This window comes from Bubalus kerabau, chromosome 11, assembly GCF_029407905.1.
Source record: "Bubalus kerabau isolate K-KA32 ecotype Philippines breed swamp buffalo chromosome 11, PCC_UOA_SB_1v2, whole genome shotgun sequence".
Classification (NCBI taxonomy): domain Eukaryota; kingdom Metazoa; phylum Chordata; class Mammalia; order Artiodactyla; family Bovidae; genus Bubalus; species Bubalus kerabau.
This window is the reverse complement of record NC_073634.1, coordinates 75,768,272-75,794,730: the sequence shown is the minus strand read 5'-3', so window position 1 is coordinate 75,794,730 and position 26,459 is coordinate 75,768,272. Positions and strand designations below refer to the sequence as shown.

General features: G+C 46.2%; 1 protein-coding gene across 7 annotated transcripts in view; it reads right to left on the bottom strand.

The window, feature by feature from the left end:
- Positions 1-10,146, bottom strand: part of CIB4 (calcium and integrin binding family member 4) — a 68,512-nt gene extending 58,366 nt beyond the window's left edge. For 5 of the 7 annotated variants that reach the window (XR_008700019.1, XR_008700020.1, XR_008700023.1 and 2 more), the window contains exons 1-2: positions 9,388-10,146; positions 9,089-9,234 (exon numbers count right to left, since the gene is read on the bottom strand). The gene's annotated coding sequence lies outside the window, so the exon portion shown is untranslated. Of the gene's footprint in view, positions 1-6,044; positions 6,407-8,527; positions 8,921-9,088; positions 9,235-9,387 lie in introns of those variants that run through there. The other 2 variants (XR_008700022.1, XR_008700018.1) reach the window with 2 other exon arrangements.
- Positions 10,147-26,459: the final 16,313 nt, after the last annotated feature.

Genomic DNA, 26,459 nt, shown 5'->3' with positions numbered 1-26,459 from the left:
CAGTGGCTAGGAATCTGCACTCCCAATACAGGGTTCACAGGTTCGATCCTTGGTTGGGGAACTAGATCCCACATGCCACAGCCAAAGATCTGGTGTGCTGCAACTAAGACCAGGGCAGCCAGATAAATAAAATAAATATTTTTAAAAATGTTCCCTTTTGTAGAGCTCCTCAGATCTCCTTTCTCCCTGCTAGATTGAATGCCACTTGACTCATGAATCTTTGCTGCTGCTAAGTCGCTTCAGTTATGTCCGATCCTACGACCCCAGGCTCCAGGGTCCATGGAGATTCTCCAGGTAAGAATACTGGAGTAGGTTGCCATTTCCTTTTCCACATGAATCCTTAAGTAAAGCCAATAAGAACTTTAAAACTTACTCAGATGAATTTTGTTTTTTAACACATACAACCCACCAATTCCATTCCTGGGTATATACCTAAAAGAAATGAAAACATTTGTTCACATAAAAAACTTACACATGAGTGTTCATAGTAGCATTATTCATAACAGCCAAAAGGCAGAGACAGCCCAAGTGTTCATCAACTGATGAATATATAAATAAAATGTGACATATCCATACTATGGAGTGTTATTCGACAATAAAAGTAAATGACATATTGATACATGGTACAATGTGGATGAAGCTTGAAAATATTATATTAAATGAAGGAAGCTATTTGCAAAAGGCCAAAGATTGTATGATTTCATTTATATAAAATGTCCAGAATAGACAAATCCATAGAGACAGAAAGTAGATTAGTGGTTGCCAGGAGTTTGGGGGAGGGGAGTATGGCAGAGAGGGTTTACTGCTAATGATATAGGATTTCTTTGGGGGATGATAAAAATATTCTAAAATTAGATGGTGCTAAGAAATGTAGTGTTAGAAACAAAGATAAATCAATAAAGGAAAGGGACACAGTTGTGTGAGTCCCCAGAGTCAGGGACGCCCTCTCTGCTCACCCATGCCAGGATATGAGATGTCAGGGGCTCACCAGCATCCTCCTCTTGGAACCTGCCTGGATGCAGGCCCCACAGGTGTGCACATCATGCAGTCTGCGCTTGTTTTCTGTTTCTGTTTGGAACAGTTCATTTTACAACCAGTTGGCACCACCAAGTTGACAAAGTGAAGCAGGACCAGAGATCAGAGTCATCTTTTATAGGAGAAAACAAATTGTTTACATTTGTTTCCTCTTAAAAATAAATACCTAAAAATAAAATTAGATGGTGCTGATGGTTGTACAACTCTGTAAATACATTGGAAAATATCGAGTTGTACACGTAGACCGAATTGTATAGCTGTTGTTCAGTCACTCAGTCATGTCTGACTCTGCAATCCCATAGACTGCAGCATGCCAGGCTTCCCTGTATAGAAGGTCAATTAGATCTTAATAAGGTTTTTAACTAAAAACTATTTCAAGGAGTGTGTCAGTGCCTGGCACATAGTAGGCCCACCATAAATGTTATTAAAGGAATGTATACATGAGACATAAGATTTTGGAATAGTTTCGGATCCATTTCCTCAGGCTGAGAGTTTTGTGGCCCAGGGGGCTCCACCCACTGTAGTTATTCAGCACTGGAAGCAAGGAGGGGAAATCTTGCTGGAGCAAGCTGCAGAGTTCTGAACATCAGCTAGGTTTTTGTTTGAATTCCCCACAGCTGAGCAGACTGCAGTCACCCTCTGCATGGAGAAAGGACTTTCTCAATTCTTTTGGTGTGGCAAGAGGTGGGTCTGGGGGTGCAGACCTTGGGGCATCCTGGGAGGCAGGAAGAAAAAGGGTGGAAGGCCTGCCCTTGTCGTCTTGGGGACAGAAGGGATGAGGAAAGTAGTGAGGACTCCTGGGTGCTGATAATCTTGGTGTTCGAGTCGCCCTTCCTCCAGCTCACTGAAGGGGAGGGTGGTGGGGCTGCATGTCTCTAGAGTTCTGCCTATGGTCTCGGCCATTCCCAGAACAGTGCAGAGTACAGGTGCCCCAGTGGCAGGGGAGGTGTGACCACAGCAGGGCTCTTGGTGTCCCTGGCCATGCAGGGGACCCAGAAGCTCCCTCATGCCCTAAGGAGACCACCAGAAGGGCTGAGAGTTCAGGCAAAGGCCTAGCCAGGATGCAGAGCCCAGGAAAGCACTTTCCCCAGGAGCAATGGGAAACCATGGACCTCCACAGTGCGGGTCAGCACATTACCCCGAAGGCTAGAGGTGACTGTCGTGCCTTATTGGGCCCCAGCAAAAATGCACAGAACAAACAGGGACTCTTCCCCACGGCCAGTGAGCCTGCCTCAAGCACCCTGATACAGCTCGGGGTAAAGAAAGAAGAAAATGAAAGTGCTAGTCACTCAGTTGTGTCTGACTCTTCTCTACCCTATAGACTGTAGCTCACCAGTCTCTTCTGTCCATAGGCTCCTCCAGGCAAGAATACTTGAGTGGGTTGCTATTGCCCTCTTCTAGAAGATCTTCTGGACCCAGGGAAAGGGGTGACCACAACTGAAACACTGAATATTTACACAGAGGGACCGGCTCATCCAAAGAGACTGTTTAAACCTGTTCTTTGTTTCCCATTTACATTGTCTGCGGGGCAGTAGGGCTGATGTAGGGATGGAAGAGTGGGGGACCTGAAACAGAGTAGGTCTTCAAATAGATGGAACATTTATATGGGAAAGAAATCATTGAACTTGGAAGATACTGAAATATGATTAATGGCAAGTCTAGGGAATGGAAGTCCAAGAGGAAGATCTGGGATTTTTCAGAGAATAAACTCAACCTTGCACACACCCAGGAAAGGCTCTATGGCCAGGCCAGGAGAAGAACACTGAAGTAACAGTGCCTGGAGGGGACCTAGGAAGCCAGGGAGAGCTCCAGCCTTGAGGGGGGGTCCTTGGGCCCTGGTGACCTTCACCAGCCCAGTGAAGGAGCCTGGACGCTGGCAGTGGAGAAAGGAGAGAAGAGTGTAGAATTCTGGACAGGCACTCCCCAACACTGCCCACTGCCTTCAAGCAAGATGGCTGTTTGCCACACCACATGTCACCTTCAACTCAAGGGCAGTTCTCCTGCCTCTGGGTCCGGCTTCTGGGATGATGTTGGGACATGGGCCTATGCTTGGAGAAGATGCAGCCCCATGACAGATGAGCAAGGCTTCCCAGGTGAGGGAGGAAGCAGGTATGTATGTGTGGGCACAGTGCAAGCCTGCACAAGCCCCAGGTAAACTCTAACTACCTGGGGTTCATGCCGACTTCACAGGTGAAAGGCACAGTCCTCCCCAAGACTCCCCTCACTTCAGATATGAGGTGCAAATTCTGGGGGTTCCCAGGCCATCTGCACTTCTACTATGGGGCCACTATCCCCTCAGGCTTGGTGATTTGCTACAACAATTCACCGAACTCAGGAAAGCAGTATACTGATGTCTAGTATTATAAAGAATACCAATCAGGACCAGCCAAAGGAAGAGACACAGAGTGAGTGTCAAGTCTCAGAGAGTCTCGAATAAGAAGCTTGTGTGTCCTCAGGACGCATCACCCGCCTCCTGGACCATTGATATGTAACACTGACCAGGAAGTGCTCAACGAGCCCGAGTTCAGCATGTTTATTGGGGTTTCATCATGTAGGCATGGTTGATTGAATCATCAGGCACGTGACTGAACTTACTCTCCAGCCCTCCACTCCTCCGCAGAGGTCGGGCTGACATCAGCTGGCTCAAAACCCAACCCTCTAATTGCATGGTTGGTCTTTCTGGCACAGCCAGCCCCCATCCTGAGTCATCTCATTAGCATGAGCTCAGACATGGTCTGAACAGCCCACCTGTTCAGGAAGAGCGAAGATACACACTCCTATCACTTGGGAAATCCGAAGAGTATAGTAGTTCCCTCCCTTGAGCCACGGACATAAGCCATCTGAATTCTTTATTACACAACACTAGGAAATCTGGGGTGGGTTGGAGTACAGTTAGAGAAATGAAGAACTAGACCCAGTCTTTGGAAAAGAAAGAGACTGCTTCCTCCCCAAAGAAAGAGTGACATTTATTTGGGGGTTAAACAGATTTATCCAGAGGAAGAATGTGGACAGAGAATATCTTGAAATTTAAATCTTTGTGTTCTTTTTCCACCTTATCATGAGAGACTTTTTTTTTTAAGTCTCCCGTTCACATTGCCTGGGGGAAAAGTAAAATTGTTACAGTAGAGGAAAAGAGCTAGAAACAGCTAATATCCCTTTTTCTTATTAACAAATCAGGCTTTTGAGAATCCCAAAAGAAGGCTGAGGGAAGCAGAGTCCAGAGTTTATAAAAGGACAGAGAAGAAGTATTATGCCACCAGGGAGGTGGGGCAAAGATCTGGCAGGGCTGGGACCACTGCCACTGCCACGGCTGGGGAGCTCGAGCCTGCAGACAAAGCGTTTGCTCACCATTGAGGGAGCACCACTCACTGCCCAGAAGGAGGAGGCACACGAGAGACCCATGGGTCCAGCCTAGCTGTCACTCAAGGAGGGCCCAATAGAACAACACTTTGTTTCCCAAGGGTCTGCTGAGCCCCTCTGAATTGCTCAGGTCGACAGACACTCCCAATCCTATTTTCAATGTCCCAGGACACCACAAAACTTCGCAGAAAAGAGGGTGGAGGACTGGGGAGAAAGATTATGTAAGGAAAGCCCCAGCTCCTGTTCCTTCATGGGGCTGGACAGTGGCACCCCTGCCCCTTTGCAACTTGTATCAGATGCCCTAGTGATCTGGGTCCCACTCTGACTTCCAGGGCTGCTCTGGGGTCAGGTCTAAAAGAGCTTGATCCATCTCAGAGTCTTGCCTCAAGGACTCTCTGTTTTCTGTCCAAGAATTGCTCTAACGAGAAGCTTCCTCTGCCTTGGGGTAAGCATAGCCCAGAAGTTTAGGGTGACACTCCAAGGGGCGGGGGACGACCATCCACCAGTCAAGGTGGGAACTGATAAAGAAAGGTCCCCTGCCAGCATGGCTGGGTGACAGCTGTGGAAGCGTTCTGTGGCTTCTCAGCAGGACCTGATGAGGTCGAGGTCACAGCCCTTGAAACAGAGTGACCTGGACAAACACTCCCAACTGGGCTCTTCTTCTTTGTCCATCTCCTCAGCCTCTCACTCGTGTGTCCTGGGATCAGCTCTCAAGTAAACCAACTGCACAAAAATGCTGGTTTCAGTCCCACTTTTAAGGACACCTTGCCAGGACACTCAAGGCATTGTTGGGAACCTCTTGGGACGCTGCCCTGCTACATGAGAAAAAAGGACACTCCAAAGATTCTGCATTCTGACTGGGGAGCCGTCTTGAAATTTTAGTTCTAAATTCCTATAGACAAACCTCAAAGATCACCTCGCTGGTCCCCTTCATTTTACAGTAGACTTGGGGCTGGGCAGGGAACTCTCGAGAGATCCCTTGGGGAGTTGAGGCAGAGTGGGTTCTGGAACCCAGCGCCTTCCCAGGTCTCCTCCCTCCCAACAGGCCTCTAAAAGCTGCTTGCCCGAGGTCATCGAGCTGGTTTAATGAGATCCTATCTGTGGAAATGTCTTGTAAACTGTGAAGCATTATAAAAATGCTATTTGTCATGATTTGTGCCAGACCTGGGATTGGAACCCGAATCTACTGGCTCCCAGGCCAGTGCGTTAAGCCCAGCAAAAGAAGAGGCATTAGACAGCAATTTAGCATTCTTTATTTTTAGAGTCACGCTCTCAGAGACACTTGCTAACTAGAAACCCCATTCCAGCCTCCCTCTCTCTCCCTGCACCGCGTTCTGCTCGGTGGCTGGCAGAGTAGGGGTGGCGGGGTGCCGGCGGACTTCTATCTTTTATTCCCTGATTCAAAAAATTATTTACAAATCTTCTAAGATATCTCAGGCACTTTGCTGGTGCTGAGCGTGTGGTGGTGATCAAGACAAATATAGCCCTGGCCTTAAGGAGATTGGCATCTGATGGGGAGGAGCGTAATTGGTAATCGCTTGGTTAACTCTGCAGTTGTTTCCGTGCCGGTGCTGCGAAGAGTGCAGGACACAGTGACAACGCCTAACCAATTCTAGGGGTCAGGGAGGCTCCTTTGAGAAGGGGACATTTAGCAGAGACCTGAAGGATGCACAGAAGAGAATCAGACAGGGGACGAGAAGGGTGTCTTCTGGCAGGGGAGCCACCAGGCAGAAAGGATCTCAAGAAGGTGCTGGCAGAGTTGAGAAGGGCTTAAGAGTGGAATGTGTGTCAAGGGCAAGAGTCAGGCAAAGCAAGACTGGGAGAGGGGTTGGGGTTTGAACACACGGGGTGGGTGACTCCATGAGGGTTTATCTTCAAAGCTTTCCTCAGAGCAATGGACGTCATTGAAGGGTGTTATGCCGAGGAATGACATAATCAGATTTTTGTGTTCAAGGGGTCATTCTGCTCCTAGGGTGGCTGGCGAACATGCTGGACGGAGGCCAGCCTGGCTCTGTGGAGGAATGTGAGGAGACTCCTGAGTAACGAGGGAGGGGGGAACAGTGCTGGGACAGGGCAGCAGTGGCGAGAAAGAGCTGGATGAGTTTGTGTGACATTTTCAGGTGGAATCAGCAGCACTGGGGGGGTTGGATGTGGGCGGGAGGTGGGTGCGGATTGCCAGTGGGGACCTTTGGGATTCTGACATAAGCAGCAGGGTAGATGGAGGACACACCCCCTTCCCGAGCCTGGGAGCCCCAGCGAAGAACAGATGTCGGGGAAGAACGTGACTTAGGATGTCTTGAGTTTCTGTGAAGCAGCTTCCTGGAGATGACAAGTGGCAGTTTGGTCCATGGGGCTAAGAGCTTAAAACAGATCTCTGAGCTGGAGACAGACATTTGGAAATGTTCCAGCGTAGGTGATACTCAGATCTTGTGAGTGAGATCCTCCTGCGACCACAATTGTGATGGAGACACATTCTCTGCCCTCAGGGAGCTTATATTATAAAGAAGCGATTAGAGGATGCACTTCTTGTAACATCAGGGTGGCTCTTTAGAGACTGGTTCTCTCACCAAGAGTAAGCTGGACAAAATCCAAAAGCTATCTGCTTACAGGCAGTTGGGATTTGAAAGGTCAGGATCCTAGAGACTTGGGAGCATATGGAGGTGACATTCGGTGCTACATTTACCCTTAAGGTCTCCCTGGCTCATGAGCAGCATGGGGCCAAGAGACTAAAAACAAGCAGTAAGTGATGGTGAACTGAGTTAGAGAACTTGAATTAGAGGTTTTGGAGATCTCATAGGGTAAGGAGAAAATTTTGGAGTTCAAAATACCCAGGCAAGTGGGACTTGAGGAGCAAGATGTCTGAGAAAGAGAACAGAAGTACAGTTGGTTAGTTCCCAGTTCCCAGTCCCTCTTCCCCGAAGGCATGTGCCGATTCAGAAGCAGCATCAGCTGGAGCAGGGAAGGCTGAGTGGGAGGCATGACTGAGAGACCAGAAAGCTGAATGGAGTTGGGGCAGTAAGATGGGGCTGGGGAAGTAAACTGGAACTCAAAGGCCCACCCAAGAGGAGGGACTCTAAAACACAACCAGATTCTCAGGGAGAACCCCAGAAGAGTGAAGCGCTAAGAGCCTACGTGAGTCAGAAACAGACAGCCTTCAAAGTCTGATCACCAGCTTCAAGCCAGCTCATCCCCAGGCTGGATAAAGATGGCCTTCCAATGCTTGAACTGCCTTCCAGAAAGCCGAAGTAAATCCTTTCTGATGAAACAACATCGGTCAGAGCCAAAAACATATCTCTGGACTTCCCTGGTGGTCCAGTGGTTAAGAATCTGCCTGCCAATGCAGGGAACAGGGGTTTGATCCTTGGTCCGGGAAGATGCCACACGCTGTGGGGTAACTAAACCTGGGCAACACAACTGCTGAAGCCTGTGCTCCTAGAGCCTATGCTCGGCAACAAGAGAAGCCACTGCAGTGAGAAGCCTGTGCAGCACAGCGAGAGAGCAGCCCCTACTTGCCACAACTAAGAGAAAGCCTGCATGCAGCTACAAAGACCCAGCACAGTCCAAAAAAAGAGTATCTCTATAATAGAAACAGACCCACAGGTGATCCAGATAGTGGAGTTATCTGACAGACTTTTAAATAACTGTGATTTAAATGGTCAAGAAAATCGATTACAAGAGGGAGAATTTCACCAGAGAACTGCAATCTATACACCAGAATCAAATGGAAATTAAAGTGGCATGGATAGAATTCAGCAACTAATACCCTCGAAGAACGGCTAACATTTTTTCATTCAGCCAGAAGGAAGGGCACCTCAGGGGCAGGTAAGTGCCCTGTGAAACCTCACAGTTGGCAGCCTGCAAACAGGATGGAGGGCGGGGTGTGGGGCTGGCAGGGCCAGCGGCAGCATTCTGTGCAAAAAATTCAGAGAAGGCCAGTTGGAACCACAGTATGCTGGAATTTGAATGCTGGATGAAGAAATTTGAATTTTGTTCCGCAAAGAATGAACAGTAGTTCATTCTCTGGGTTTACTTTGCCTCCAGGGTCAGTTTAGAAAAAGTAAAAAAAAAAAAAGGAAAGAAATGATGTAGTTTGCATTTTTAAGTTACTTTTTTTAAACATTAAGAAATCAGTATCTGAACCAATACTTAAAACATTTTTAATTGTTTCTCCATCCACAAACAGCCTCATCTTTTGGGCTATTTTTGTAACACTCTATAACAAGCCTATATTACAGTTTCGGACTGTAGCATTGAACTTTTAAACAAATTTTGGTATTGAGCAAGACCTTTTTCAGCTGGTTTATTTTGTCCTTCCTTTGCTGACCTTGTAAACTACTTAATTGCGAAATGTGGCTTGTCTCAGAGTGCCTCTTAAACATTGTATTCTTTAAAATAGAGATTTTCCATTGCACGGGAGACCAGGAGCCATATCAACATACTCGCACAACAAAGCAGGGCTCCTCACTTCCACTTACTTAGAGACATATGGTTTTCATCAGCCACTTCTCTCTTCTTGGCAGAAAAGCTGGCAAGGGTTTAAATTTTATTTAGCAAATAGCCCATCCCTCTAACACCAAGCCCCCACTCGGTGTTCTGTCTCATCCACTGTCCCACCTGACCCTGCCTCCTTCTCCAGTCCCAAAGTGTGCCCCCAATCTCCTGCCAGGAAGACCCAGTCAATTGAATCACCCACCTGCCGGGGCTGGTCAGTGGAGATCTGAAGCAGGAAAACAGCCAGAAGGCCTCTGGGAGTTGGAGAACAAGCTGAGTATGAACGGTCTCTTAGAAGAGGGGGTTCCTGAAATTAGATCAGCGGGCCCAGCTGGGAGCTGTTCCTCACTGATGCAGAGAAGGGGCAGCTGATGAGGATGGCTCAGGGCCTGGAGATCACTGCTATTTGGTGTGTCCTACCCCCACAGTGATCCAGTGGGGAAGCCCAGTGCCACTCCCTTGCCACGGTCTCCCCCACCCTCTGCTCCCGCCAGTTCTTACCCTTCTGACATCACTGTGAGGGAGTCTTTGAAACTGGTAGCAAAGTTCGGCGAGTCTTCATTCTCCCTGACCATCCTTCCCCCGAGGCTGGCTGAGCCTCAATGACATGTATAGGGCCAGAAAGAAGTGCCTGAGTGCTGGTGAGGACGGCCCTAGACTAGACTAGAGGGTTCCCGCCGGCTTAGCACCCTCACCAATGCCATATTTATTGCAACAACTGACCATTTCTGCCTCCAAACATACCCTGAATCCATGCACGTTTCTCTACCTGTGGAGGCAGAGGCTGTCCCGGCTCCTGGCCTTGGTGGTCTAGGATGCTGGGGTTCTGAGGGGCTGGAGGAAGGCTGGTGTGGCTGGGCCACCGTGATGGAGGGAGAGTCACTCAGGATGTGGCTGTAACATTTGGGGGACCAAATTCCATTCAGACTGCTTCCCTCCAGGATCCAGAAGGCTCTGGAGCTCTAATGTAGACCTGTGAACATTTCTTGAGACTTCGCATCAGCTGGGTGCCCCTGTGGTGAGACTTGCTGGGGCTCACGATTCTTTGGCCATGTAAGGTTGCAGGGGCCCTGGGTTGGAATCGCACACTGTGAAACCCTCAGCCTCATAGAGACAGAGTGACCCAAGTATACAGCAAGGATCCTAGGACTTCTAAGGAGGAGTGAGAATAGGGCCTTCCTATGGTCCCCATGGCTGGTTCTCCAACTTGGAAACAGCAAGCACTGGGAAATAAGGAAACAGGCCTGAGCTGTTTTGAGAAAGCACGTGTATCGGGGTCATAGGATAGGGCTCAGGAGGTGCTGAGGAGGGAGGGGTGGAGCCAGAGGGGGGAAGATATTTCAAACTAGGCAGGTGGAGCCAATGAAAACATCTCTGGGCTATACTTAAACTTGAGCAGCAGGAAGGCAAAAGCTGTGATTTAAACAACCAACGAAATTATTCCAGCCCTTCTGCCTTCCAAGGGGGTGGCATAATTCATATCAAAGGGATGGTGAATCTTTACCTGCCTGCAGAGACTAGCGGAGGAAGGAGTTAAGACTGATAATTTGATTGTGTTGAGGGAAAAAATAATTTCCAAACTGGCCCTTAATGTCTTCTGGGCAGGCAGAGATTGGCCCTGAGGTGGTCTGGGCAGAGGGTGGGGGTGAGCTGCTCCCAGGAGAAATGATGCTGTGGGAGACTGGCTCGGGGTGGGAGGGCAGAGGGGCGGAGGGGGAGTGAGGCTGGAAACATATGGATGCTGTGGGGGTGGGGAAGAGCAAGGGAATATCTGATATTCACCTTGAAGGGGTTTCTGTGAGAAGATGCAACACAGGTCTCCCAATTGTGTGTGTGTGTGTGTGTGTGTGTGTGTGTGTGTGTGTGTGTGTGCGCGCGCGCGCGCGCGCGTGCTCAGTCGCTCAGTCGTATCGAACTCTTTACAACCCTTTGGATGGTAGCCCCACAGGCTCCTCAGTCCATGGGGTTTTTCAGGCAAGAATACTGGAGTGGGTTGCCATTTCCTCCTCCAGGAGATCTTCTGACTCAGGGATCGAACCCACGTCTCCCGAGTCTCCTGCTTTGCCAGCTGGATCTTTACCACTTGTAGGAAAATGTGTCGCAAAGACCCTATACTAGGGCTACTTTAGGAAAATCAAGGGAAAGTACCTGTGCTTCAGGTTTGTCTTGACACAGGGCAGAGAGAAGAAAACAGCTTCACGGGGCAAAAATAGAAAAAAAAAAGAGAAAGAGGGGGAGAGAAAGGAAAGGAGGGAAGAAGCAAGGAAGGACGGGAATTATAAATAATTCAATAGAAACTGATAAGAGGGGATTGGGAACAAATCCCCTGAAAGTCTTGCAGAAAACCCTGAATTTCCCTCTACTGTGGGTTGAGGGTTTGATCCATTTTCCTTTGGAGAGTAAAGGGCAAGGTGAGGACTTCCTGGTGGTCCAGTGGCTGGGACTCCACACTCTCAATGCAGGGGGCCTATATTGGATCCCTGGTCAGGGAGCTAGATACCACATACCACAACAGTGTTCTCAGACTGCAACTAAAAGCTCCTGCTGCTGCTGCTGCTGCTGCTGCTGCTGCTGCTAAGTCACTTCAGTCGTGTCCGACTCTGTGCGACCCCATAGACGGCAGCCCACCAGGCTCCCCCATCCCTGGGATTCTCCAGGCAAGAACACTGGAGTGGGTTGCCATTTCCCCCTCCAGTACATGAAAGTGAAAAGTGAAAGTGAAGTCGCTGAGTCGTGTCCGACTCTAGCGACCCCATGGACTGCAGCCTACCAGCCTTCTCCGTCCATGGGATTTTCCAGGCAAGAGTACTGGAGTGGGGTGCCATTGCCTTCTCCGAAAAGCTTCTGCAGGATACAACAAATATTGAATGTCCTGCAACTAAGACCCAGTGCTGCCAAATAAATGAGTAAATACTTTTTTAAAAGAAGGCCAGGTGACCCCATATGGCCATAGGACTTGGGCACACCCACCATGGTAGACAGAGAGTTTTAATCTTGTGTGTAACTTACTAAGTGATGGGGAAGAAGAAACTGAGCAGGGCCTGGTGAGGGCTCAAGCAGTCTCTAAAGGGCTCTTGAGAAGATCCGTCAACTAGGAGTTTAGAATCCAAGCCTGTTCTGTTGAAGGAAGGTCCTTGGCTCACTGTAACCAAGAGGGTTATGGAAACCCTTGTGAGATCTGGAAGGAAGTGGGCTCACTATTCCTTTTACACACACACACACATACACGCACACCCCTTCAGATAATGAAATGGATACATTTAGCCTGAGTGTCTCCCTGCACTCTTCCCCTTGATGTTTCTTGAAGTCTCTTTTAAATTATGAATCGGCTCATTAATGGCCAGTTAAGATGACTGAGTGGTTCCATCTATATTTCAGGCAAGCCTTGGGATCCTTTTGGCAATCAGGAGGATACCCTCCTTTCTATTTTCCCTTCCACTTAGAAACTGAAGTCATTCAAGGTGCTGGCTTCTGAGAATTCCCTGTGATTGACAGGGAATTCAGGGGAGTGACAGGAAGATGCTTCATTCTTTATAGAAGTAGATGCCTCAAGTCATGAATTGCCATGATCAGGCTCCCCTAAAAGTTCCCCCCAGAACCTGATCCTTGGGTATCAACCTTTTATCTTGATTTCTACAGAGGAGACTCCATCATGTCCTAGACTGTAATACAACCCTGAGAGGGGGAATTCCCAGGGACATTGGTGGGGAGGACACTTCCTCCTTCTGGAGGAGGAAGACCCTGCAGGGAGGGGTCTAGAAACCATCTCAAATGTCAAATGAAGATATTGAGTCTAAGGAAGAGAAAGTCAGGGAAAACACACAACTATCAGTGAGAATTCTCCCTTATGAGCAAGAGAAATGTGGCATATTTGGTTAAATAAGAAAAAAAAAATATTGGTTCATGTAAAAGAGAGGATTGTGTAGGCTTCAGGAGTGGAACACTCTCTGTTTTCTAGAAGATGGCAATCAGCTCTGTCCTACTCAAACAGAATAGGTTCCCCCACAGGAAAGAAGGGGTCTGTTACCACAGGAGGATAGGAGAGGTACTGGCCAGACAAAATAACACAAGTCCACCCCAGCTGACTACAAATTTATGAGATATGCATCTGGGTTTTTTTCTATATAATGCAACTTTGATCACATCACCATCTTGCTCAATATCCTTCAGTGGCTCACCAGCATCTACAAGATAAAGTCTAATTTCTTCAAATGACTTACAAAGCCCTTCATGCTCTGCCCCTGGTTCCCTGCTCAGCTGCACCTCCTACCACTCTGCCCAGATCTCTCCCCAAGTTACCATTACACCCAGAGCCAGGCAGATATTGGTCCCTCTGCCTAATGCATGGGCTAAGCTCTTTTCTAATTCTCTGTTGCTGCTGCTGCTGCTAAGTTGCTCCAGTCATGTCTGACTCTGTGCGACCCCATAGACGACAGCCTACCAGGCTCCCCCGTCCCTGGGATTCTCCAGGCAAGAACACTGGAGTGGGTTGCCATTTCCTTCTCCAATGCAGGAAAGTGAAAAGTGAAAGTGAAGTTGCTCAGTCATGTCCGACTCTTAGCGACCCCATGGACTGCAGCCCACCAGGCTCCTCCATCCATGGGATTTTCCAGGCAAGAGTACTGGAGTGGGGTGCCATTGCTTTCTCCGTTCCTAATTCTCTACATCACAGCAAAACACAAGTCAACAGCATTGCCTGAAATCTTAGGGAGGAAGAGAAGTACATACCAGAAAGCATCCTATCACTGCCCTCAGAATTGACTCTCCTCCCACCCTCAGGCACCTTCTAAGTATCACTCTTCCTTGGAATTCAGGTCTAAGCAATGACCCCATCCTCATCCCAGCTCTTGAAAGTAGTTTTTCCCTCTCACTCCCAGCTAAGATCTGCCTCCCAAGACCTCTTGTCCTGCCCCAGAATTTGCCTCTTCTATACATTACTGGCAATAGGAATATCAAAACAAAATATCTGCCAGAACACTTTCCAAAAGTCAGAATGGTCAGGTTAATGCAGCGCTTTGAGAGGGACGCCAAGTCCCGGGTCTAGGTTGGGCTGCGCCAGGCCCGCCCGGTCGCGTTTCTTTGTACAGTTGCTTTCTCCAGCCCAAGTTGAAGAAGTGAGCACTTTTCTCCCACATTCTTCTCCATCTCAGCTCCTTATCTTGTACAAACAACTGATCCCAGAGTAACACACACCACTTTGCAAGAACACACCAGCTTCAAGCATAGTGTAGTCTGATTCCAAATTAGGAGATGGTGGTGCTCTAAATAAAACAATGCTCAGAGGCAGACTTCTACAAATCATTCAATGTATATTACTAAAGAGTATTAACATTTTAGATTAAGAAATCTCCTTTAGGGCCCCATAAGTGTGTTCCCATTCTCACCAAGAATGATAGGTTTTTGCTTTGTATTAGCATAGCTAAAAGGGCCTACTCAACTAGGCATTCGAAAACAAAGGAACATCTTCCATAAATCAAATTTTAATCTCCATCCTAAAAGACAGGTAGTTTGCAATCCTAAAATTTCATTTTTTTCCAGTTTAAAAGCAAATCCAACTTATTATAAACTCATTATAAATTATAAAATGTAATTTTATAATTCCAGGACAAAATGTAATTTTATAATTCCAGGACAAAGGACAACAAGGAAAGAGATTGGGTGAAGACTGATTTCAAAGTTTTGTCAAGGGAGCCATATCAAGACATCCAATAAAAACATACAAATGAACAGATGTGGGAATTTCCCAGACCTGCTCCAAACAGTGAAACATTGCATAGTTATTTTAAATTTTATTTTAAAGCACAGCTAAACTCAAAAGCAAAAAAAGAAAATTTCTAGACACTAGAAATGAAACACAAACCTAAAGCCATAGAGCATCAGAAGGGACAAACCCCAAAAAGAGTAGATGGAAGCAATAGTGAAATCACCCCAAGAGAAGCCTTAATAATGCAGGGAGCACTTACAGGACTCTTGTGGAAAATAACCCCTGTTAAAGATGAGCTCACAGACAAAAACTACAAAATTATATGTGAGGAAATCCAGTGCCAAGATGGATATTCCACTGACCCAACAAATGGGTTAATTAACACCAGAGGAACTACAGACTAAAAAAAATGATCTGAATGGTGACTTAAGAGTTTAGAGTGATAAAGAAAGGCCAAATTATAAGAGTAGGAAATTATGAAATAATGTCAAGAGGATTTGCAATTTTGGTTATAACTGTGAGTTGTATGTTTCTCTTTGCAGTTGCATTTCGTTTCATGCATTTTGAAGTTTTATGAAGTGCATATACACTTAGAATTACTATGTTCTCTAGGTGAATTAATCCCTTTATCACTATGAAATAACTCCTTTTATCCTTGGAAATAGTCTTTGTTCTGAAATCTACTTTGTATGATATTAATATAGTCACTCCAGCTTTCTTTTGACTAGTATTAACAGATTTAGGTATATCTTTATCTAACCTTTGGCCACCTCATGCGAAGAGCTGACTCATTGGAAAAGACTCTGATGCTGGGAGGGATTGGGGGCAGGAGGAGAAGGGGACGACAGAGGATGAGATGGCTGGATGGCATCACTGACTCGATGGTCGTGAGTCTGAGTGAACTCCGGGAGTTGGTGATGGACAGGGAGGCCTGGCGTGCTGCGATTCATGGGGTCGCAAAGAGTAGGACACGACTGAGCGACTGATCTGATCTGATCTGATCTATCTAACCTTTCACTTTTCCAAAAAATCTTTTTATTCATTTATTTATTTTAAGGGGTTGTTCTGGGACTTTGTTGCTGCACAGGCTTTTTCTCTAGTTGTGGCGAGTGGGCCACTCTCCAGTTGTGGTGCACAGATTTCTCATTGTGGTAGCTTCTCTTACTGCAGAGCACACGGGCTCTAGGGCATGCAAGCTTCAGTGGTTACAGCACATAAGCTCAGTAGCTGAGGCTCCCAGGCTCTAGAGCACAGGCTCAGTAGTTGTGATGCATGGGCTTAGTTGCTCTGCCGCATGTGGGATCTTCCCAGACCAGAGACTGAACCGGTGTCTCCTGCATTGGCAGACATATTCTTTACCACTACCCCCAGGGAATCCCTAACTTTACACTTTGAACCTATTATGGATATAATTAAAGTGAGTTTCTTAAACAATATCCATTGGGTCATACTTTTTTTTAAACAAAATCTCATAATCTATATTTTTAAATTGGAACATTTAGACCATTTACACTTAATGTAAATGTTGTTGATATTGTTGAGTTTAAATCTACTATTTTGCTACTTGAGTTCTATGTGTCCTGTCTGTTCTTTGTTCTCAATTTCCACTTTTTTGAGCTACTTACTGTGTTTTATGATTCCATTTTATCATAGATCTACGTTATTCATAGGATATTATGTGCTATTCATTTTACCATAGGTCTACCTCCTTCTTTTTAACTCCGGTGTAATATTCCATAATGTGGATATATCATAGCTTATTTAACTATTAATAGGAATTTAAATATTTTTTCAATTTTTAAATACTACAAAAAGTTCTGTTAATTAACATTTTTATGTATGTCTCTTTGTGCTTTGAGTATCTCTGTATAATCAAGTTCAGAAGTATAATTTATACGTCAAAGGATATGTATTTTTTCATTTTGATGGAGTCTGCCAATTTGCCCTCCAAAAAATCTGTATCAATTTGTTCCACCAACAAAGACTAATTCCTTACCTCCTTGGCAACCCTAGATAGAATTTTATTTTATTATTTTTAGTCATTCTATTGGAGGATGTTGTCAGTTATTATTATTTTAAATTTCCATGTCTCTGTTTTTTTATAATATTAAACATATTGACATCTATTTATTGGACATATATACTTCTTTTGTGAATTGTGTATTGTTATCGGCAGAGTTGTGTTCCTTCGCCCCCCACCCCCTGCTCCTGCAAATTCATATGTTGAAATCCAAACCGCTAGCATCTCAGATGTGACTATATTTGGAGACAGGGCCTTCAAAGAAATAAGGTAAGATGAGGTCATTATAGGAAGAGATTAGGACACAGACTTGTGTGTGCTCAGAAGGATCATGTGAGGACACATAAAGAAGGCAGCCATCTGCAAGCAAAAGGAAGAGGTTTCAGAAGAAATCAAACTTGCCAACATCTTGATCTTGGATTTCTAGCCTCTTGAACTGCAAGAAAATAAATTTCTGCTGTTTGAGCCACCCCATATGTGATCATTTCTTATGGCTGAGTTAGCAATATACACATAATCGTGTGACTATGAATACATGTGAATATACACATATTCATATACCTTGCCCATTATTCTCTTGAGCAATGTATCTTCTTATTGCTTTATAAGAGTTCATTATATATTTATTTTATTATGTATATAAATATATACATACACACATATATGTAAAATAGCCTTTTGTCTAGAGTGACCACATAATGTATCACTCAAGCCAAGAAGACACCTTGAGACTGACAAATGCTAAAGCAGATGGGACACCATGACAGCAGGTATAAACAGAGCCAAAGTTTTTAACTGTAAAAGCCATCCTGAGAAAACTAGAGTGTTTGGCCACCATAATATGATCTGTTATATTTACTGCCAAGTATATTTCTCCAAGTATATTCATTATTTTTAAATTTTTAATAGACTTTATTTTTAGAGCAGTTTTAGGTTTGCAGAAAATTTGAGCAGAAAGGCTCCCTATTTATTAACATCTTGCATTAGTATGGTAATTTGTGACACTTTATGAACCAATATCAATACATTTAATAACTAAAATGAATAGTTTACATTAGGGTTGGCTCTCTGTGTTGCATAGTTCTGTGGGTTTTGACAAATACATAAGTCACGCATCCAACATTACAGTATCATACAGAAGAGTTTCACTGCCCTAAAAATGCTCTGCACTCCATCTATTAATCCTTCCCTTCCTCCCTCAGAACTTCTGACAATCACCGATTTTTTTTACTGTCTCTATAATTTTGCCCTTTTCAGAATATCATACAGTTGGAATCGTATAGTATGTAGCTTCTTTCAGTTAACGATATGCATTTAAGATTCTTCCATGTCCTTTCATGACTTGATAGCTTCTTTCTATTACTGGATAATATTCTATTGTAAGGATGTACCATAGTTTGTTTATCCACTCATTTATTGAAAGATATTAATATCAGGGTTTGTTTCCAGTTACTGAGTTAATGAACAAAGCTGCTCTAAAGATTTATGTGCAGGTTTTTGCGGTTTTGAACTCATTTGGGTAAATACCTAGGATTGGGATGGATGAATTGTACAATAACCTATGTTTAGCTTTGTAAGAGACCACCAAACTGTTTTCCAAAATGACTGCCCCACCTTGCATTCCCACCAGCAATGAATGGGAGTTCCCATGTCTCCACATTCTCGCTAGCATTTGATGTTGTCAGTGTTTTGGATTTTAGTTTTAGAAGAAGTCTGAAGCTTTTTCTACCCAACCTTCTTTCCTTCTTCCTTTCCTTTCGCAGATGTCACATCTAAATTATACTCTGAAGGTTTTCCCTACATTCCTGCTCCTTTTCGGCTTTATCTTTTACATGCATTGTCCCAACAAATTCCCTGGCCTTCTAACTCCATCTTGATGTCTACTTCCTAAAAGATCTAAGCAGATACAGCTCACATGAAACTTTGAGACACCTAGAGAAAAAGGCAGCACAGCCTCCGTTTTACTAGCACAGATCCTGGCAGAGATGGTGTAGTTTTAGAATAGCATCCATGGCAAAAACTTACTACTATCTGACAGCTTCCAGACTGCAGCAATGACATCTCTTCAGTGGCTCACTTCTGCACTGTGACTTTGGAAGTTATTCTGGTAAGCTCATCCTAAAGTCTTTTCCTCCAACACTCCTTATATTTCTGGCAGCTATACATAGATTCCATAAATATCTTTCTGATTTAAAATAGTAAAATGAATTCTCTTTTCAGAAAGTAAAACCAAAACCCAATATACTATCTAATTTAATTTCTTCCAAAGTGGGTGATCTATCGTCTCAAAACCATTCTTGAATACTCAGTCTTTTCCTGATGATTTAAAATGCTCTTTTCTCATACACTAGATTTCCATGCATCTATTTCTTTACTCTCTTCCATGGATTGGATTATCTGTTCATATATCAGTATCACTCTGAATTGACCATTTTATCAACGTCAGTCACTCAGTCGTGTCTGACTCTTTGTAACCCCATGGACTGTAGTCCACCAAGCTCTTCTGTCCATGGAATTTCCCAGGCAAGAATACTGGAGTCGGTTGCCATTTCCTTCTCCAGGGGGTCTTCCTGACCCAGGGATCAAATCCGGGCCTCACTTTATAACAAATGTTTATATGTGGAAGAGCTTTTTCCTTCTTGTTCTTACTGTGTCAAAATTCACCAGGCTATTCTTATTCATTTTTCCTTCTAGTTGACTTTTAGAACTTGCTTGTAAATTTCCATTTTTAAAACCTTAAGTTTTTATTGGGATTTCCCTGAATTTATAGATTAATTTGGAAAGAATTTATGTCTCTACAATATTGGATCTTCACCAGGATTCATTTGTATTGGGGACTAGCTAAATGGCTTGGGAGTGGGCCTAAAACTTGAAGGCTCAGGCTGTACCAGATAATTAACTGTGTAGCTCATAGGTATCTTAGAAAGAGCAAGAAAAGTATTTTAGAATGGTGGGAAAGCAAGACAGGCCACCTGGAGTTAAGGAGTGGTTTGACGATGATATATTAAAGGATAAATAACTATCTCATATGTAAAGGGAAGTACTTTAGGCCATATACTTGACTGAGGGAGGGACTCTGGAGACATTAAATTCTTCCATGTGCTGATATAAAGGCCTTCAAATCCTGGATGGCATCAAGATGGGACCAAAGGGGAAACAACACTGAGGATTCCGGAGAACTTGAAGCCAGGGGACAATGGAGGAAAGGTCCTGTTTCTGGTTTCTTGGAGACCAGGATAATGGATAGTTCTTCCATATCAGGCAGATAACATGGAAGAACAAGGTGGGCCTGGTAAGGGAAGACAGTCTTCTCGGAGAGTCAGGAAAAGAAGAACAGCCTTGGAAGAGACTGGATATGGGCTGGATCAAGGTTTATAGAGTTGAGACATCCCTGTGCAAGATTCATCTGCAGTGGTGACCACAGATGAGTCCTGTGTCCAATTGGCAAGAGTAGAAACTCCTATTCTTCTTGATTTCAATGGCTTGCATGTGTATTATTATTGCTGAGTTACTGAAAGCAGAGAAAGAGGATTCATGGGTGTTATATCTTCTTCTCAGAACCAGAGTTTCAAGCCCTGGCTGATGGGAGAGAAAGTGTCAGAGAAGGCAAAGTGTTAATCTGACACCTGCTCAGAGCTCTTCTACTGGAATGTTCTCCAGAAGTCTTCCAGACTGAGCCACAGGCTTCTGGAGCAATTTGGGTCTCTGCAGCTGATGCTGAGCTCCAAAATGGACCTTTCCTCTTCTACCGTTTTATTAAAAAAAAAAATCACATCTGGATAATCCTTCAGAGTTTATATTCATTATCTCATTTGGCCTCCTAAAGACACGATAATTTAGATGTAGTTATAACTACTGATTGGCAAACTCAGCCTTAGAGAGATTATTTGACTCACCAGAGGGCACAAAACTACTAAGTGACAGAGCCATTTACTTATTCAGCAAACATTTTCTGAGGCCCTACTGTATGTCCAACATTCTGGAGACCCAGAACTGAAAAAAACCTTTCCGAGTTGTCAGGGAGGTCCCAGCCTAGTGGGCAGACAGGCTTGTGAACAGGCAAATTTCCCTGATGCTGGGAAAGATTGAGGGTAAGAGTAGAAGGGGGCGACAGAGGTTGAGATGGTTGGGTGGCATCACTGACTCAGTGGCTATGAGTTTGAGCAAACTCCAGGAGATAGTGAAGGACAGGGAGGCCTGGCGTGCTGCAGTCCATGGGGTCGCAAAGAGTCTGGCACTACTTAGCGACTGAACAATTGCCTCACTGGTGGTCATGACCATTACAGAGGTTACACAGAAGCAAGCCCCCAAGAAGTCCTGCGAGAGTCTTCACAGACATAGAGGCAGCATTTGAGCTGAGACTTGAAGAATGACTAAGAATTTTCCAGGGAGAACAGTGGAGAGGTTGTGTTTTAGGAAGGAACAGCAGGGGCAGAGATGCCCAGCATGAGAGGACGGGGAAGGCACAGGGAAAGCGCAGGTTGCTGTGGATCACAGAATCACACGGCAGCAAGGGGCGGTGGAGCGGGTCTAGAGACAGGGCATTCATTCCATGGCTAACGTGTGCACCAGACACTACCCCAGCAAAGCACATACTAACCCACGGCATCGTCCCCTGGTCTAGAATGCGACCCCTCCCGGCAGAGTTCACACTCTGAGCCCCGTGGGATCAGGCTGAGGCTACCCCTGTCGGACTTTGTTTGTGTCCTCCCTTCCCCACCCCCACGCACTCTGAGACCACACTTTTGACAAATTCTCTTTTCCTGGGGATTGCACCTAGGGAGCCACCCCAAACACCTGTTTTATTATTTTCAATCACTTATAAGAACCTGACACCATGCTATGTATTTTTCACAGTCCATCCCCTTCCACTAGAATATAGGCTCCACGAGGGCAGGGACCTGACCCATCTGATTCCCTGTGGTTTCTCATGCCTGGAAGGGTGCCTGGCACATAGTAGGTACCCAGAATATCCCTTGCTGAATAAATGATCTCAGTGAATTCTCACAATTACCCTGTGAGGTAAAAATTATCATCCTGTTTTACAAATGAGGAGACTTGCCTAAGTGACACAGTTCACAGCATAGCCAAGGATTCTGAACTCTGCCTGTGCGACTCCAGACCAAAGCTTACACTGTAAATCCAAGCTCGTGTTTACAATCTCCAGGACATTCCAGGCTATTTCCTACCTCTTCAGTGCTACTGAAGCTGCTTTTTTTTTTTTTTTTTTTGCAAAGAAATGTCCTTTCTCACCCCTCCACACCCCTCCTCCACAAACACAATTGATCTACGCAGTGCCCCTTGAGCCGCTTTGGCCTCTGGACAGCTTCCATCAGGTGGCTCGTTCTCATGTTTGTTTCTGCTTTTTCTTCTGTGCAGTTCTTTAGGGTAAGACCTTGCCACATTCATCTCTGCTTCCCTAGCACCAAGTGGGGTCCTTGCAGAAGGCTAGCAATCAGTGAATATTTGTTAAATGAAAAGAAGGTAAGGGAGGGAGGGAAGGAGGAAGCAAGAGGGAGGGAGGAAGGGAGAGATGGAAAGAGGAAGGAGGATATGACCAGGGCAGTGAGGATTACAGAGCCAGGTCCAGCCCTGGTCCATTAAATGCCAGCACTGTGCTGCACACAGAGGCCAGAGGTCTGCCTGCCTCTGGGAGTCTCTGGTTCTTCACTGTTTGCTGATTGGCAAAATGTCAGTGACAGTCCTTCAGCATGCATGGGACAGTTTCACATAACTTGATGTTAAAGGCAGAACAAATCACATTATTTGTACATGCCCTCTCCCCAGAATGGATACATGGTCGTCTCCCTAACAGCCATCCCATCCCCTTCATACTGGGCATCAGCCGTGCTGTCTGGCTAGGACAATTCCACCCAGGCTCAGGGGTCTACAGGCAGTTGGGTCCAGTGGAGAGAGATGTAGATGGGGAATCCAGAGATCTGGGAGCCCCATTCCATCTAGGCCAAAATTGGCAAAGTGACCCTGGGAGGGTCCTTCCCTTCTCTGGGCCTCTGTTTCCTTGTCTGTAACATGAGGGACCTGAACTGTCCACAGATGATCTCTAACTTTCCTTCTGGCTCTAGAATCCCAGTATTTCTAAGACTCTAAATTGCCCAATGCAGTAAGGCAGCCAAGGGTAGTGGCCAGGGCCCAGGATGAGGAGCATAGACATCTGGGTTCAGAACCAGACTCACCTCTTAGGATCTCTGTGCTCAGTCCCTAAGGGCCTCAGTGTCTTCAGCAATATGATGAAAGAAAATTCCTCTTGCCCAAATTACTCTCCTGAGTGAATAAAGGGATCAAACATGATAAGGATGAAGAAAAGATAAGACATTTACTGTTGCTGATCATTTGTATTGGCTCCAATCCAGACATGGTAAGAACTTGACAGACTTTATCTGATTCACTCTTCAGTCCTATAGGGTAAGAATTGTCCCCAGGGATAATCTGGGACATGCTAACCACCAGCCCTCTGGGGAGCAAAGCCCTGACTTGCAGGTTTGCTCATTTCTTTGGTGTAAATTGGGCTTCCCTGATGACTCAGATGGTGAAGAAGCTGCTGGTAATACAGGGGACGTGGGTTTGATCCCTGGGTCGGAAAGATACCCTGGAGAAGGGAATGGCTACCCACTCCAGTATTCTTGCCTGGAGGATTCCCTGGAGAGAGGAGCCTGGTGGGCTACAGTCCATGGGATTGCAAGGAGTTAGACACGACTGAGCAACTGATTTTTTGGTGTAAATATTCTGCTGTGGCCTATTTCAAGCTAACCAGCTTCATATGACTGAATGAGAAATTGAAAAATACACACAGTTGGCTTTTGAGAGGGAGAATGAGCCAGCTCCAGTGCATCTCTGATTACTTCTGCTTTATTTATGAGAAAACTGAGCTTTGGCAGCATGGCCCCGTTCACACAGTCAGTACTAGTGGGGGCGGGATGGGAACCTAGACCTGATTGTTCAACACTCAGGTCCCTTCCCCCACGCAACACCCGCCTTCTGTGGGCTAGGGGGCAGCATCTGTGCTCGTGGAGAGACTGGACTTAGAAGATGTCCGTTTGGAAACTGGCTTGACCACTTTCTAGCTGTGAGACCTGGCAGCCCTCAGCTTCTTTTAACCTAAGGCCTCAGTTCCTCATCTGTTAAATGGAAGAAAACCCACAGTGCACAAGTTTTCTTGGTGGCTCAAATCAACACTTTTATGCTTTGTGACAAATAACTCAGTCTCAAAGCAAAAGTGACCAGCCCCCCGCAGGGGGGCTGATGGGGAGTTGCTGCTGGTCCAGGGGGCCTACCTGCTCTGAGGACACTGCTTCCCGAAGACTTTGGGGCACTCATCCTCCTTTTGTAGCCAGAGGGTCTATAGCCAAAGGCAGGTGGAATCACCCTCCACCCTAGGCGGATGCCCGCTTAACTTCTAACAGGCTCGGCTCCCTCAACCTCCTAACTCCTAACATTCCAGCGCCAGCCCCTCCCTCCTGCCACTCCTGGGAGCTCAAGCCGAGCAGAAACCAGAACCCTGTTCGGAGCTGCTGGAATCCCACGCCTCATAAATCAGGATGCACCCTGAGCTGTGGGACCAAAGGAGTGCTCTGGAAAAGTGAGTGAATCCTCTGGTGATCATTTCCAAACACCATCCCACACCCCACTGAGGACTGACCCCTCCCCAGGGTTAAGCTGCCTTCCAAACCACCCCCACTACAGATATTTGGGCTCACACCTCCCTCTCTTAATATCCAAGCAGCACAGGATGGAAAGAGCCCTGAGGCAGGGTTCAGACTCCTGGAAACCATGCCCTGCTCTGTGGCGTGACTCAGAAGGGAAGTCAGCTGAGCTCTCAGAACCTGCCCTCACCTGGCCTGGCTGACCTGGAAAGAGGGAGCAGAAGGTCTGTGATCACCTTTGTAAGAGGCAGACGTTGTCTCTCTGTGCAGACCCAGTCTGTGCCCAAATCATGTGCATTTACACACACACACACGCATACACACACATATATGTGCACGCACTCCCGACTATCTCCATCGTGGAGCATCCTTGGACTTCAGAGATGCACATTGTGACATTGACTCTGGTCTCCCAAGAGGCAAGAAAGAGATTTCCAGGTGACCTAAATCCCTGGGTGCATACCTGCTAAGTCACTTCAGTCATGTCCGATTCTGCGACCCTATACACTGTAGCTCACCAGGCTCCTCTGTCCATGGGATTCTCCAGGCAAGAATACTGGAGTGGGTTGCCATGCCCTTCTCTAGGAGATCTTCCCAACCCAGAGATCAAACCTAGGTCTCCTGCATCTTCTGCATTGCAGGTGGATTCTTTACACACTGAGACACCTGGGAAGGCTGATCCAAATCCCTCAGTTGGTTCAGTTGCTCAGTCATGTCCAAATCTTTGCGACCCTGTGGACTGCAGCATGCCAGGCTTCCCTGTCCATCACCAACTCCCGGAGTTTACTCAAACTCGTGTCCATTAAGTCGGTGATGCCATCCAACCATCTCATCCTCTGTCGTCCCCTTTTCCTCCTGCCTTCAATCTTTCCCAGTATCAAGGTCTTTTCCAATGAGTCAGCTCTTTGCATCAGGCGGGCAAAGTATTAGAACTTCAGCTTCAGCATCAGTCCTTCCAGTGAATATTCAGGACTGATTTCCTTTAGGATGGACTGGTTGGATCTCCTTGCAGTCCAAGAGACTCTCAAGAATCTTCTCCAACACCACGGTTCAAAAGCATCAATTCTTCGGTGCTCAGCTTTCTTTATAGTCCAATTCTCATATCCATACATGACTACTGGGAAAATCATAGCTTTGACCAGATGGACATTTGCTGGCAGAGTAATGTCTCTGCTTTTCAATATGCTGTCTAGGTTGGTCATAGCTTTTCTTTCAAGGAGCAAGCAAGGATTTTCTTCCAAATCCCTGGGAGCCCCTATAAAGAATCAGAAGGAAAAAACACAAGCTGGAAACTGTGAGGAAACAAAACACAAGAGAAGGGATTTCCTGAGTGGAAGGGGTCCTGAAACTGACCTAGGGTTGGGAGGTGGGGGTGGTATGTGCAGACAGCTTCCCTGGAGTGAGTCCCTGGCAGCCCCTTCAGCTGGGACCTCAGGGAAGGCAGGTATGACCTGGGGCTGAGGGGCTGACTTGGGATCTGATAAAGAGACCACTCCTTCTGAGTGACCAGGGGGCTCAGAGAAAGAACTCTGGCCTTAGACAGAAGGATGGAGGAAAGGAAGGGAGGGATGGCCCAGGACGAGGACCGGAAGCCCTCTCCAGTGAGCTGGTACAATCAGCCAGGCAGAGGGAGCTGTCGTCTGGGCCAGGGTTGTCCTTGCCCCAGCTTGTCTGCAGTGTCATTCCAGCACTTTCCTTTAAGTGCCTAAGGGATGGTCTGGGCCGAGACAGGTTGGGCATGTGCAGAGTTCAGAAGCAGTGGTGTCTTTGGGTGGAAATTTGTCACATTTTCTTGGCATCCAGGGGAGAGGTAAAAGGCACTGAGAGGGATTCTCTCTGTAGGAATCTGAGTTAAGAAGAGGTAATTCAAGGGGATGGGACGGTGGGATCCAGTAGGCCAAGCAGCACTGATCAAGGGACCTCCCAATGGCATGACCCTACTGAATTGACCATTATTCCAGTCCAGGACTTGTCAGGCTCTTAGAACTGATCCAAACCATGGGCCCAACTTGCCAATCAAACTCCCAAGAGTCAGGACCTGCAGGTCAGCCTTGGCCAATGTGTTCAGCTGGCCTGGACCCCTAGACACGTGAGGCTGGGTATGTGGTGTGTGTGTGAGGTCAGAGGGCCACTCCATCCTGGCCATGATGCTGCCCAGAGAACTTCCCAGGCCACACTAGAGCATGAG